Raw genomic sequence first — 14,737 nt, forward strand, 5'->3', positions numbered from 1 at the left:
CGGGACCGTTTTGGTCTCGCTCTGTCCGGGATGGTCCAAACCGGTCCCTCTCAGTCCAGGGGACACGTCATCGTCGTTTGGTCCCGTGTTCGGTCCACAGAGGACACTGGACGCCGGACAAGCAGCTCGCGGAGTGCCGCCGCTCATAGTTACGACCTCCTTTGTGGATTAATGACCCATTAATGAGTGATCGATGGCATTATACTCACTAGAAGATCTCTAATTTACGACGCAGGTCGTCGTTACTTTTAATTTCAGGGCTCCGGTGGGACAGCTGAAGGATTTTCGTTGTTTCCCGCTGGCATGAATTCCAGGAATTGAAGTGGTTGAAGAGTGTTCCGGCTGGCGGAGCGGATGCCGAAGCAATGAAGCATAGAGTGAAGATACTGATATATCTGCATAACGATGTCGCGCCCAAGTTTTCAAACTCCAGTTTCACATGCAATCGAGGAACTTCGAAAGCAAGAGCGTTTAAAACTTGTGTCCAAGGAAAATCAAACAAAGACGAAGCTCGGGCAGAGGACTCACCTGAGTTTCGAGTTCCCAGGCTTTCTTTGTGTCTGATACTGTAGGTAACTTGGTCGGTCAGTCTATGCTGAGGTGGCACAGTCGTCGCCTTATTTTCCTGCAACAGAGACGGAGTACGCTGAATCAGAGTTGCAGCGATAATAGCACCTAACTCAGCAGCGGCTGGGACGGCATCGAGGGGACAACACCGTCTGTCAACCCCAATCATATCGTATGTCATGTGATTGAGCCTGCAGCGCTGAGATTATTGTGCTGCTCCCGTCGTACCCGGCAGTTATACCTGGGAGAATCGGGTGACGGACCATGAGATGACGGGGCTGGGTCAGAACATTGCTGAGCTAAGAGCTGCCGGCTAGGAAGACCGTCACACCCTGGCATGTCCACCAAAGTCAGACAGCAGCGGCAAACAGCCGAGTCGGTGCTGCGAGCAGCCGGTAATGCTGCAAGTATGACAGACCTGACCTTTTAAATTAATAAATAAGAACGGCCAGTGCCCAATCAATAAATGACAAGAACCACCTTGTCATGGGCCATTTAGCTGGCGACATTGACGGCATTTACCCGGCTATTACCCATGACGTATCGATGAGATGGGTGTCGATACACACCCCTTATCGTCTGGAAACAAGCTGCAGTCGAGGAAAACGAGAGGGTTCGCAGACAGAGCTCCAATACTAGCGCAATCTTCCCTTTCGTCGACTGCATCACCGTGCTCATTATCCGTCAGTGGCATTCCTACAGGCGCTCCGCTAGCTGGGGAAGAATCATAGATAGACCCAAGGCCGCATATATTGGGATGGGAATAATCTTAGCCAGAGCGATAGGACAAATGCGCGATGCGTGAACACGGAATATGAACTACAACGCACTGGATGCGGGCAAAGGCGTGAAGTATGATCACAGGACGCCGAAGACGGACACAGGGCACGGGCACGGGCACGGGCACGGGCACGGGCACGGGCACGGGCATGGGCACGGACACGGGACATGCCCGAACGTGGACACGGACACGGAAGACACACAGGCACATGCTTATCCAAGCCTTTATGCACCGTGTGCACCCAGCCCACCGCGCGAAAGAGGCGGTGCAGCGCGTCGTGCACAGATGCACGTGTGCACACATGACTCATGATATGCACGTGCACGCGCAGTGCTTGGACTGAGGCTGTGCGCGACTGCAGCTGACGCTTCCGGTTGTGGGTGCTATGAACAAAGCCAACATTACGTTCCGGATGGACGGAAGCATAAGAGCGAGCTGAAAAGGAAGGACTCAGAAGGACCTTTGGGACGAAGCCTTAGCCAATAGCCAGCTGGAGCTCACGCCGTATCTTGAGTCTGATATCGAACTCGAGCATGATTTTTTTTTTTTTTTTAAGGAGCGACACATACGAAGACTATGCAGAAGGATCCTATGAGTAGTTCGACCATTCTGTTCCAACGCCCATTTGTAAAGCTCCAGTTTCTCATCACCACTATAACTACGTTGACAAATGTTCCGAGTGGCGAGCGCAGCGTCAAGAGCCAGTGTTTAGCGTGTCGCTCCTCCAGCGGTGATTAATCCAGCAGACGAACACCAGCGGTGTTCAACCTGTCCACGCCGCAACTAGCTGTAATAACACGGCAGCGGAAGGAAGTAATACGCCGGGACGAAGACGGAGCGACCGTAATGGCCGGGCACGGCTGACGGACCGGCTGGAGGCGCCGTGCTTGGTTCATAGACCAGCTGAAGGCGCCGTGCCTGGTTCATAGACCGACTGGGGGCGCCGTGCCTGGTTCATAGACCGGCTGACGGTGCCGTGCCTGATTCATAGACCGGCTGACGGTGCCGTGACTAGTTCATAGACCGGCTGCAGGCGCTGTGCCTGGTTCATAGACCGGCTGGAGGCGCCGTGCCTGGTTCATACATAGACCGGCTGGAGGCGCCATGCATGGTTCATAGACCGGCTGAAGGTGCCGTGCCTTGTCCATAGACCGTGTGTTGGTCCTGGTGGATGTTGGTCCGCGCTATATGGTCCTACAAATCGTGGTCCGGACAACACACTTTCCGTTTCCAAACCGTTAATCGATCATTCATCAATGATCAAGTACAGGGTGTCCGGAAAGTCCTGGCGCTTCTTTTGGACGCCGTGTAACGCGCGCTGTGATTATTGGACATTCAGCCAATCATCACAGACATGACCCCTCGTTGATTGCTCAGCCAGGGGTCGTGTAAATATGACCTTGAAATCGTTTTCAGTGATGGGTAGATGGGCGAAGATGCGCCTTGTCGCTGAATGCCTGCGCGCGGCGGCCGGGTGCGACTTGAACGAGGCGCGAGTTGCAGCGCGATGCGGCGTTTTTCGATGAATGGTTTAGCAGGTAAAGGTTTATTTGGACTCGGGAATTCCTTAAAAAATATCCTCAGACCGTTTCGAACGCGATATGGGAACGGAGCAGCATTTCAACGCGGCAATCGAAGAAAGTGCGGGGGTCTGATGGACAAAAATGTCCCATCATCTTCGTCAATGTCGAATAAATGAATAACAGGCTGGCCCACGAGGGGTTCCTGGACAGCCACATCAACCCGAGGGTCAAGACGACATGCCCTAAGGGTCACTTCGCATTTCAACAGCACAGAGCACCCTCCAACAACGCCGCCGCCATTCAAGCTAAACTGACAGAGGAGCTTGCCGGGCCAGATCACCGTGGGGGCATTCCACGTCAAATCAAACACCGAAATCCGTCATCCCCTTCGATTTTTCTGAAAATTTGTAGGCAGACTGGGCATGGTTCAAAACTGAGTTACGTATAATATTTTCGAAATTTGATAAAGTATCGCTGAGATATAGGTCATCGAATATAGCCAAAAATGCCACACACCAATTTTTCAAATGTCTATAACTCTGGTTCCTTTTCTGGTATCAAAATGATATTAACAGGGTCTTGTAGGCAATTGATAAGGCTTTGATTTTTAATTATAAAATTAAATTGAAGTGACCTTGAAATGCATTTGACCTTGAATTAAAACAGAAAAATTTAAATAGCAAAAAACACGTCACCTTCGATTCGGGTAATTTTTACATATTATGTCCGTCACAATGTTCCTAACCATCTGTGCAAAAATTGGAGTGGGCCATTCATAACTCTCGCGGCAAACGCCGTTTTCATGCATCAACATCACGCAACCGCGCGTGACCTTGAAAGACAGAGTCAAGACATGCTTGCTTGTGCACACTTTCTGAAAGGAATGATTGCTGATTAGTGATATCCCAAACTCTGCGAGAATGGAAATACATAATAATCGTAGTCAAGCTTTCAAGTTCCATAGTAAAAGTGTCTCAGGCAAACGGTATTTTGCGGTGAATTTTGAGCCGTGTGGAAATGCATCATGAAGCCAAAAATTCAACGAAAACATTATCACGCAACGATATCTTCACGTCTTTTTATCTTCACTATACGAAAGAATATACATTTTTGAGTATGTATGGGGAATTTCTAGTTAATCCAATAATAAATATTGGAGTTAGAGACCTGCTAAGAGTAACATGTCGCCGGCTGAGGCGGGATCGGCCGACGCGGGAAACACAGCAATCACAATTTTGTGTTTACACGTTCATATTTCAATTGTTTACCCACTGATTTTCAAAATTCTTACACCATAAGATTGCCTGTACATTTCTTAGTCTTCTCACAAAATTTGACGCGAATCGAACGTAATCAGCGGTAAGGAGCGCGATGTAAAGACGGAACCGTTCCGTTCCGTCCCGGCACAGTCTACAATTCAGGCGGCGGCTAGCGGTCGGCGCCGGCTGCCGAGTCGCCGCGTCGCCGCGGCGACAGGATGTTCACTTTACAGTTTACACCGCTATTACTAGACCAGTTGTGAACCGATTTTCTTCTTGCTTGCACGATGAGATGTGCAATTCAATTTTGGACAGGTAGCTGTAATTAATTTCGCATTAATACTATGAGATATTGGCGGAAAACAGGAGGAGTGGGGCGAAATTCACTCTTCCCCCTCCACTGCGCGTGCTAACATACGTTTGCATATGTGCCATTTTCTTCAAAACTTATGAATGGCCCACTCTAATTTTTTTCACAGGCTGTTAAGAATATTGTAGGCAATAAAATATATGAAAATTAGCCAAATCGAAGGTGACGTGTTTTTTGCTATTTCAATTTTTGTGCTTAAGAACAGAGTTAAGCAAATTTCAAGGTCATATAATTAAGTAGGTGCAATTCTAAACAAATGCTTAAGAAATTACCTAAACAGTAAGGTTTATTTCATCCAAATCACACAAGTACAACCAAAGTTATGGTCGTTCAAAAATATAAAGATGCAACATTTTTTTAAAAATTCGATGCCCTATATTTAGAAGACCTGTGGTCAGAATGTGCAAAAAACATCAATGTAATGTTCGGGGCGACACAGGAACTCGCTCACAAATTCATAATGAAATCGCTGATGGTAAGGTGCAAAACAGCCGATTTTTGTTCGATTTGACGTGGAATGCCCCCGTGGCGAAATGAGATTAGGCCGCCTTATTCTCCTAACCTGACCCGCTCGACTAAGGCGTGCTACGCGTTTTGTAGAACAGGATCTAGGCCATTTCTCACCCCAACCTGGAGTCGCTGAAGACTCGCATCATGACAGCATGGGAGGACCTGGAAATGCCCCGCATCGTCAAAACCCGCAGACGCTTCCTCCCCTACGTCGAGGCCGTCGTCGGCGCCGACGGTGGTTACATTGAATGAGCACGTAGCGGAAGCATGTGGCTTGGTGTCCCTGGTCATTGTTTTGATCCATTGATTAGTATCTAACTATGAACCAATGGCATTTGTTTTAGAAAATGTTGAAAAGCGCCAGAACTATCCGGACACCCTGTAGAGATACAGACAATGGTTCCAGACATGTCTGGTCTCTTTTCCCAGACGGTCGGACATGCTGTAGACGCTATTGGTGCCGGTCCCAGGTCCCAAACCGACGTGTCAAACTTTGAGTGCCATCCCAGCCGGCTCACATCGGACCGATGTCAGCGCGTCCCCGACGGCCCGACAGTCGGGTCGTCGGGCCCCGACTGATACTTCCGGACTCGGGTCCGGGCTGGCGCCACCCTGACGGGAGCTGTGGCTGCGTCAGCTCGGCTGCAGCTCGGGCGGGCGGCTCCGGTGGCAACTGGCCGTGTTTGAGACTCAAGATATCCCTCCAATGCATTTCTTTCAACGTCCATCGCGAATCGACGTACGCACAACGCCGTACAAGTAAAAATAGAACAAGCAACAGGCCATAAAATCTCGTAGGATGTCCCGGAATTAGATGAAACTAGATGTGGCAAATTAGGCATAAGTGGCGAAGGGCTGGGGTCGCTCGTGTCGGTTACCTTAATTAAAGCACACATGAGCAAATGTTAATTGAAGTGGCAATTGGTGGTGGAGCGAAATGTGAAACGGTCGTGCTGCACCATTCGCCAAGGGGGCATATTCTAGTGTCGTGTGAGCATTGTAGGAACCCGAAAGCTGACATCATCTAAGCGCCGACGTAAGACCAGTAGCTCTCATTACAAGATCATTGGTGGCTGATCCCCGCATGGGCCTCTGGGGCTTTAGCTCCGACCAAGGCTATGAAGACAGACGCTGAGTCAGGACCGCTGGGTATGAGGATAAGCCTGGCGCCGGTTCTACGCGCGCAGGGGGTTGGCATCTCTGGCAGATCAAGTAGCAGGTTCTATCTCTGGCGTTGAGAACAAAACCATTCAACTAAGCGTTGCATTGAACAACACCGCACATAGCACAATGTAGCACAGATAGACAAAGGCAAGAAATTTGAACTACACCTCCGTCGAATCGTTTATCCAGCATAACTAGTATTCTGATCATAGGCACTACTGAAGAGATCAAATTTGTCTCTATTATAAACACAAATACCTATAGCTCCGCACCTTTGGGATAGGGTATCGTGCAGAGGCAGGTCGTACTGTTCATTGCCCATTGTGCATTGTGCATTGTATTTTGTGACGAGCGTGCAGACTTCAGCGATGTTTCTGTCCATGGTAGCAGCTCGCGTTAGTCCGTGACGAGAGTTCAGCTCATAACAATTCGTGACTTTGCATCAACGCGGTGCATCGTAGCAACTCCAATGACAAGTTCCGAAACCTCAGACTCATGAGGCCACCAGCGTCGCCCGGTCAGCGTCCCTACGTAACCAGCTCATGACCCGTAGCCCAGTCAGGGCACTGGACAGCGCATCTGCCGTGGCGTGCGGCCGGGTTCAGCGGCGCGGCTCGGCGACTCACGCCGACTCCAGGCCCGGCGGCCCGTGTAATCTGGTCACGTCACGACGCCAGTCGTCACGTTATACCGCCACGAGCGAGCGACGCCATGACGCCATCCAAAGACGCGACCGAGTTCAAGCGTTCAGCCCAGGGAACCTCTGACATTTCGCTCGTCTTCTCGGCATCGTGATTCGTGATGCGGTTAACAATCCGCATACTGAGCGAAAAACGGCCGCAGAACGCTCGAGACGGTAGAACCTCGCCGATCTGTTAGAGGGTACTAGCCAGTCATTAACCATCAAGCACATTATAGCGATGCTATTATGGCTGGTCTATAGCAAAAAGTTCCAGCGCTTCTATAAAACAATTTGATCATAAAAAGCAGGACACAACAGTGGGCTGCCGTGATATAAACAAAACAGCAGCTGGAGGAGACGCATGGATGAAACTGCGCTCACAGCTCCGTGAAGACGGTGCCGGCGTCTGACGATGGCCAATAGACCACGCAAGCCACGCAGACCACGCGGAAAGCAAGGCGGAACTGATTCTCCCCGCTCCGTCGACAAAAACGGTTCGTCTGTCGGCGGTAGTGGCGGGTTCGACGCTCCTGACCGGCGCCGGTGGCCAAGGGAGCGCCCGAGCAACGTTTTTACCGGTCCACAGCGGTACGGTCGGCTAGCGCTGGGACGGTAACCCGCTCCTCAGTGTGCAGTGTGCGCGTGTCGCGTATCACAGGTCGGCCCCAGGTCTAAATAGAGCACACAGGTCACAGCGTTAGTGAAGGATAGTAAAGCCTTGCGCACACCGCAGCGGCAAAGGCGACTTTGAGTGCTCTCCCGCCGTGATGGCACAGTGATGTAGGTAAAGCCCAACACGGCCCGTCATGCCCGTGATGACAGTGCTATGATAGTGAAGCACGGCCCGTTGCGTAGCGAGGTCATTATGCGCCGCGCCACAACACAGAGCGAGGCGCGGCAAATCATCAGCTCGTACATCAGGCCCCAAAAGCAAAAGGAAACGATTTGCCCGGAACCATTCGAAGCTCATCAGGGAATAAATGAACGACCTCTCAGGACTATAAAAACAGGAAGTGATGAAAGCAAGCGCACCACAGGATGGCTCAAGGACGGAGTGGAAAACAAACCACGAGAAGCCCTTCAGTAGCGAATGTGCAGTGTCACTGATGTTCCCACGGTGAGGCGGTGGATACAGAGAACTCAGTGTTTCAGAGAATTCAGTGTTTCTGGGACTAGCTTCAGCTGACGGCGGGACCGTTCAGTGGATCTTCGCACTGGATGTCGTGAGTGGACAATGTTTGTGGTTCCCACCGTCTTGCTTCGAGCACGGTGGGCGGGGAGACGGACAGCACATCGTCCTTCAGCAGCGTGTCCTCGCAGCCGCTGCAGGTACACACGAGTCAACAAAGCGCAAACTATGCTGCGGAGGGCTCTCGAGACAAACGATGAGCACTCAGCCCAGCCTAGCCGCCAACGCGCACACCCAAATGCGTCTGCGGGCGGGAGGCCGGTCACAGAAGGCCAAATCTGCTTCAGCCTTCAGGTCCTTCAGGTCACTGACGAATCACCAGTCACAGAGCTTCTGCAGGCTGCAGACTCGCGGGGAGCCATTTGGTATCTGGCCAGACCCGACAAGCCAGTGCGCTAACAAAGCATTCGCTTCGTCTCCTTTCCCAACGCGCCGAGAGACAGCGGAAAAACGGCCGGATGGCATGCCCCGCTTTTTGTCGGCAGACGGCCGAGCGGTGTAACTTAAATCCGACGCGGCCTGCCCCTGCAGGTACTGTATTTAGACTGTGAAGACTTCTGCAGACTACTCTTCACCCGGATCATGCGATACACTGTATGGAAGTTCAAGTATGTATTCTACAGGTGACGGCTGGGCGACTTTCATCACAGCTCGGTATAATGTATGCTGTATAGTACCAATCTGAGCTGGGCATGGGGAGGATGGGGAGGGAGCCAGCCTGTCGCCAGCGACAGACGACGCGCTCGCAGCGCGTTTATCGAGCGGTGCGCCGCTGGTCCGCACCCCATTGGCCGTCCCCTGGGCGTCCCTGGCCCCGACGGCTACCACGTGCCAGTGGCACTCGGCAGCTGGCGCCGCAGGGGACGGCACGCGTCCTCACAAACCCCACACACACAAACAGGCGCCGGGTGGCGGAGCGTGACTATGGGACCGCCGCGTCCGTCTGTGGCCGGCTCGTCCGACAGCCCGGCACCTCTCTGCTCCGGCTTCACCTCCGAGCTCCAGTCACCCCTCCCGTCCGACCGGCAGGTCGGTGGCTCGGTCACGTACCGCGGGCCGAAACGGGCCGGTTTTTAGCACCACGTCAGGGGGAGACTGCGGTCGGAGTTGAACAGCCCGCGCTACCAGGAATTAGCACCGGATCGTGACGGTGCAGCCAATCTCAGCCCCCAGCCCACGTCTGACTCCGACTCTGACTCGAACTCCGGTCTGGCTGCAGCTCAGGCTCTAGTGCCAGCTCCTGCGGCGTCCAGCCTGGTCACCGCCCACTACTAGACATTACAATCGGCGTTAGCGTTTATGGATGTGCACCCATGACATTACACGAATACCTTTACCATAGTGGTATATCGCCAGTCCAGCGCGCACAAAGGAAGTGCACCATTGTGTCGCTGCATGCCGACGGCGCTGCGGCTGCAGAATGCGCCAAAGATGTTCGCTTGTCACACTCTGCTGGCTTTACGAGTGGAGTGCCGCCCCGTCGGCCGCCGCCGTAGTAACTACCCACTCGGACGTGCACCTGCAGCCCGGGCGTGATTTCGACACTGACCGGTCGCGCGGGGGGAGCGTAGGAGCCGGTGCGGAGGCGGTGGCCACTCCGGGTCTGGTGGTCGTCGTTCGACCGCGGCCGGGATGGCAGGTTCCGAGAACTAAAGGCTGCAGGGCTCCGCAGAGGACAAACTGACAGACTGACTGACCCGGGCAGACTGACCTGGCTGCAGTGGCTGAGGTCAAACAGAATGGCCACCCCGCTGCAAGGATAGATGGCGGAAAGACTTATTTATTTATTTATTTATTTGTTTATTAACGAAAGTCACCACCAGGGACAAGACCCACCGACAAGCAAAGTCAAAGATAAAACTAACCAAACCAGGACACATTGCGAACATCATATCACACTGACCCGGCCGCCATAAAGATGCTTGTTTCTGGGCAAGAAGTCACAAAATGACTTCTCCCTTGACAGTATTTCGTGCTTATTTTACAGCTCTCGCCCATCGAGACCTTCGCAGCACTATGAGAACTCTGGCCACTACATAAGCCCGATGGGCGCCCTCTGATTTACCGCAACGGGTCCGATGATGCACGGTGTCGTAAGTCATCGTCCATCATCGAAGTGCTGTCGAGACAGGATTTCTACTCAGAACTCCCGATCATAAAGATCGTCGGTCTGCCATATCATCGGCCGCCTGGCCGGGAACTGTGCGACAACCATACTCATCGGCAGCGAAATACGAACTGGCAACACCGCACAACTCACCGGTAGCCAAATATCGCCCACCAGTGCCCGACCACTGACCAGTGACTAAAAATAACCTATCAGCGACCGACCAGCAACTTTCCCCAACAGCTGCTGGTTCAGTCAGCTAGATCACGACGCTGGGACCAACCTCGGCAGAAGGAAGCCCCAAGGGCCAAGGGCTCCCTCATTCGTCCCACCTCCAGGCCTCTGTAAAGCCGAGCCAGTGGACCGTTCAGCACCTACCAAATAAGTCCGGCCACTCCTCTGCGGGGTGCCAGGAGTGGTCTGAAGTCACGCGGGTCAGCGGCCACGAGGAGGGCACCGCCGCAAGGTCAGACAACAGCCCGGCGGGCCGCGTGGGCGGCGGCCGGCCATCGGGCCGATATTAATCGGGTGGAGTTTCCGGGACAGGGAAGGCAGCACCCCATCTCTCCCCCTGCCTCCCCTCCCCGCCGAAACACGACCCCGGCAACGAGCGCCGCCGCCCGACGGCAAATGGTAATGGCCGTCCGCGACCGCAGCTCGCACAAGTTTGGAATGAAAGACTGAGATACTTCCCAAGAAAGGCTGGATGTAGAGAGGGTACTTTGCATAAAGTCGACGCCTGTCGAGACTCACAGCAGGGGAGGGGTTCGGCCCGGGCGTTGGTTTAGTTGCAAGTCTGTTATGTCGGCTTAGGAACTTTGTGTTGAGCGTCAGAACTGGATGCAGCAAAAAGCTCGGCCATTTGGCGTTCTTTTTTAAAGTTAACGGTCTCCTCCTTGTTTGTCGAACACGTCATGCTGTGGTCGTCGACCGTCGCTCCGCCACCCAGGCAAGGCGGCAACTAACATGCTGGACGTCCTTGTGATGGCTGGCGTGATTTTCACATTTATTATTTTCCTTTCTGGGTACAAGTCTTTATGATATGATCTAGACACGTCGGATTTGCTTTTGAAACGGGATTTAGGCTTCACCACAGCTAAGTGTCCGGTATACTCCACCACTTGAATTCATTACGTCAACGAACATAACTTAAAACTGAAGAAAGGTAATCCTTTGAAAGTGAGGCAAGACGTGCTCGCCACTCCGTCCATCTCCCCGTCCACTGCCCCGTCCACCTTCAACACGGAGCAGGCTTTGTTCGCCAGCGTCCAGCTCCCGCACACGCCATATCAGCGCCAGTTTGAACGGTTTGATTTACTGCTCCATTGCTCCAAATGTCCCTAACTGAAACCGCCGCGCCGTAGGGGACGTTGCTGCTGACAAAGGAAATAATTTGCGCCTGTATCGTAGGTAGTTGTGCGTTTGTGACGGAGACCGGGGGTGAATGATACTATCTCAAAGGCGGCTGTCGACCGTGTTCAGCCCAGAGTCGAGATTCTGGCGACAACGAACGGAGGGGTCCGACCGTCCGAGGGTCCAATCTCTCACATATCTCATCGCGCTTTGGCTGTTGGGTGGCGGGTGATACGCCAATCGAGACGGGGTGTGGCGGCGGCTCTATGAAGGCGCGGCATGGCATCCGATGGTGACGACTTTCACCGACAGAGACGGACGGCTGTCATTAATAACGACTGACGGTCGTCAACGATAGGGACTGACGACTGTCACCGATAGCGACTGACGGCTGTCACTGACTGCGGCTGACTGACGGCTATCAAAGTGCATTACAACTTTGTTTTCGTCACTTAACTGAATGCCTACGAGATGCGGAATAATCGCAAGGATAACACAGCGCACTAGTAAGTATCTACTTTCTACATATAATAAACCGCCGCGAGACATAACCACCCTCCCTTCGCAGTTCGCCCACTCCGACCGGTCGAGCCGAGGCGAGTCCTCCAATTACGCCGGCGAAACGGCGGGGATCGAGCCATCTTCCTCCCCGGCCCATCCCAGGCCGCGCCGTCTACATTCAGCACCCGGCGGCCTACCTGTGAGGGGAGGGAGGCGGCCGGGGAGGGCGGTCGACAACGGGCAGGTAGGCCGGCCGGCGCGGCAGGCAGGGAGGCGGGCAACCCCGGCCGGCCGGCCGGTCACAAAACCGGTTCGGGATGCAGCCCGGGCGCGGCGGGCGGCGTCCCGGCGCGGGGAAGGTCGTGCCTACAGCTGGGACGCCGGCGTCCTCAGCGGCACGGGCCCGGCCGCAGGCCACGGTAGCGCGTGCATTGATTGGCCGTCGGCGACACGAGAGGGGGCGTGCAATGTGTGACACACAATAATATGCCCATAGCAGCACCCGGCAACGAACGACGGGAGTCGGAAACAAGTGAAGAAAATGAAATCTTATGGAATCGAGTTGGTAGCAAAAACCGTATCCAAATAAATAATTTAATAATCAGATTTACCCATACCTACCAAAGGTGACGTAGAGATAATTAAACTCATGTTTGCGATGCGGCTAATAGGTATGATACCAACTCCCGTCATTGATGGTGAATAAGAAGCGAAGTGCATTAGTATTGATCGAATTGACTATAACACCCGTATAAGCCGTCATCTCATCGCTAACATGACATGACATCGTCCTCATCATGTGGTCCTCGATGAGGTCACCAGATTCTGGGTATAGACATTAGACATGCACGTTACCGGTTACCTATCCCTGCATTTTCCGATGGATATTGTTAGAAAACCACTAGTCCAAAAACAAACAGTGTACGGATAAGGCAACCAATTCAACGGCAATTACAAATGCCGATCAATAATGGGTCCCGAAGTTGACCTGACCCGAGGTCACAGGGCTGGAGGCAAAAGGTACCTAATTATAAAAATACGGCAAACACATAACATTTCGATGTGTTTATCCACAGCTAATGGTCTTAACATTTTTCCATGTTCTGCTTTTAAGTAGGTGTAACTACATGCTCATGCTATGTTTGAAGTTTTAATCTTACGATTGAAAACATCGCTGCCCGTCCGTCGCTCCTGCTGAGTGTTTGTGTTGAAGCGTCGTTTCATCGACGCCTAGTCACTGAAGTTTCCCACTTTTGTCGATGACTTAACACATGTACTATATAAATATATGAACCCACCTTTATGCTCGTCACTCCCCACGCAGAACTGAAACTCACCTGTTTGTTTGTTTGTTTTGTTGGGTTAGGCCCTTTCGGTCGACAAGACCATTGCAGAGCCGGAAGGATGATAGGAATAAGGGGGAGACATTGGTCTGGGCAGGCACCCTAGTGAGTCGCCGGGGCTGAGCCCGTCCAGAGGACAGGCCACCCAGCCCCAAGGCACTCACTGCACCCGGCTACGGGGTACGCTACCTCAGGAGCAGCGGTGCCGCTCCAAGGGAGCAGCCCGCATGAGATAAAGTTGCCTGTCCAGCCCGGAGGGGGGTTGCGGCGTGGAGGAGAAGGATTTCTGTTTCCTGAGGATAGAAGCACGGATAGGTGAAACTCACCTGTGCGCACGTCGCTCCTCGCTCCACCGTTTACCCAGCCGGTCATCCGTGCGGGCACATGGTGATAAGCGCCCCGTGCATGACAGCGAACCAGCACTGCTTCGTACACACTATCCAGTCAATTTGCAGCGTTCGCACCTGACAGCGGCTACTTCAAAAGCGCATGGAACGCCCAGCGAGGCCGTACCACGTGCTATTCGCACCTCACACGCTCCACTCCCTCACCCAAACTGCCACGCCGCCGCCCGCCGCCCGCCGCCGGCCGTCGGCCCGTCACACCGCAGCCGACCGCAGGGCCAGCGACCCCGCTGCCAAAGCACCTGGCGCCCTCTATAGCGACTACCTGACCGCCGGCGTCGCGCGTAGGGCTCTGTAGCAAAGCAACGGCCAAGGCGCAACGGCGACTGGGTGCACTATTTGGCAGTGTTACACGCTAAGCATTCCTACTTAGCTTTGCCATTCCCATTCTACTAACATATATTTTGGTTCGGATTCTGCTGATGAATCTGTGCTGGAATCAAACAGAGGTTTAAGCATCTACTCGTCTTTACTAGAGTCTGGCAGCTTGCAAGTTACAATGCAGGTGAGAAGGTAAGTACCTACTTACTTTGCCATGTCACTTCAACTTGCACTCGAGTCTCGAAGCCTCTGTTAGTTGGGGATATAAGTGAGGGTGGTGACTGGTGCCTCCATTTCGAGAAAAAAGGTTTGTGTTAAACGGGATAGCTTGTAGCATGACATTGCAAAAAGGTAGTTAAATACTTTCAAACTAATTTAAAACCAAATAAAATCTAAAATTAAATCCCCTCCCCTCGCTGAGAGGATTCATTGTCATGGCATGGTTGTCAGGCATGGTTGTCAAGCGTCTAAGAAGTCGTCTTAGACCTGTAGAAGTAAACGTCTAATTAATAAACGTATCTGCAATTTTTAGATGTTAACGTCGTCTAAACGCTAACATCGTCTAGACAGTTAGCATCGCTTAGCCGTTAACGTCGTCTGCCAAGCGTTGCGCAGCCAAACGCCCATGTGTGTCGCCCTGCGCTAAGGGTACGGTAGACATTA

The 14,737-nt window shown here is 52.8% G+C and overlaps 1 protein-coding gene across 2 annotated transcripts in view; it reads right to left on the reverse strand.

Moving 5' to 3' along the window:
* LOC122364986 (leucine-rich repeat-containing protein 24-like) overlaps positions 1 to 13,970 on the reverse strand; it is a 58,663-nt gene extending 44,693 nt beyond the window's left edge. Inside the window, exons 1-2 of one of the 2 annotated variants that reach the window (XM_043335840.1) lie at positions 13,676 to 13,970; positions 529 to 625 (exon numbers count right to left, since the gene is read on the reverse strand). The gene's annotated coding sequence lies outside the window, so the exon portion shown is untranslated. The remainder of the gene's footprint in view (positions 1 to 528; positions 626 to 13,675) is intronic. The other variant, XM_043335841.1, reaches the window with a different exon arrangement.
* Positions 13,971 to 14,737: the final 767 nt, after the last annotated feature.

This window comes from Amphibalanus amphitrite, unplaced genomic scaffold (assembly GCF_019059575.1).
Source record: "Amphibalanus amphitrite isolate SeventyFive unplaced genomic scaffold, NRLGWU_Aamphi_draft 000710F_arrow, whole genome shotgun sequence".
Taxonomy (NCBI): Eukaryota; Metazoa; Arthropoda; class Thecostraca; order Balanomorpha; family Balanidae; genus Amphibalanus; species Amphibalanus amphitrite.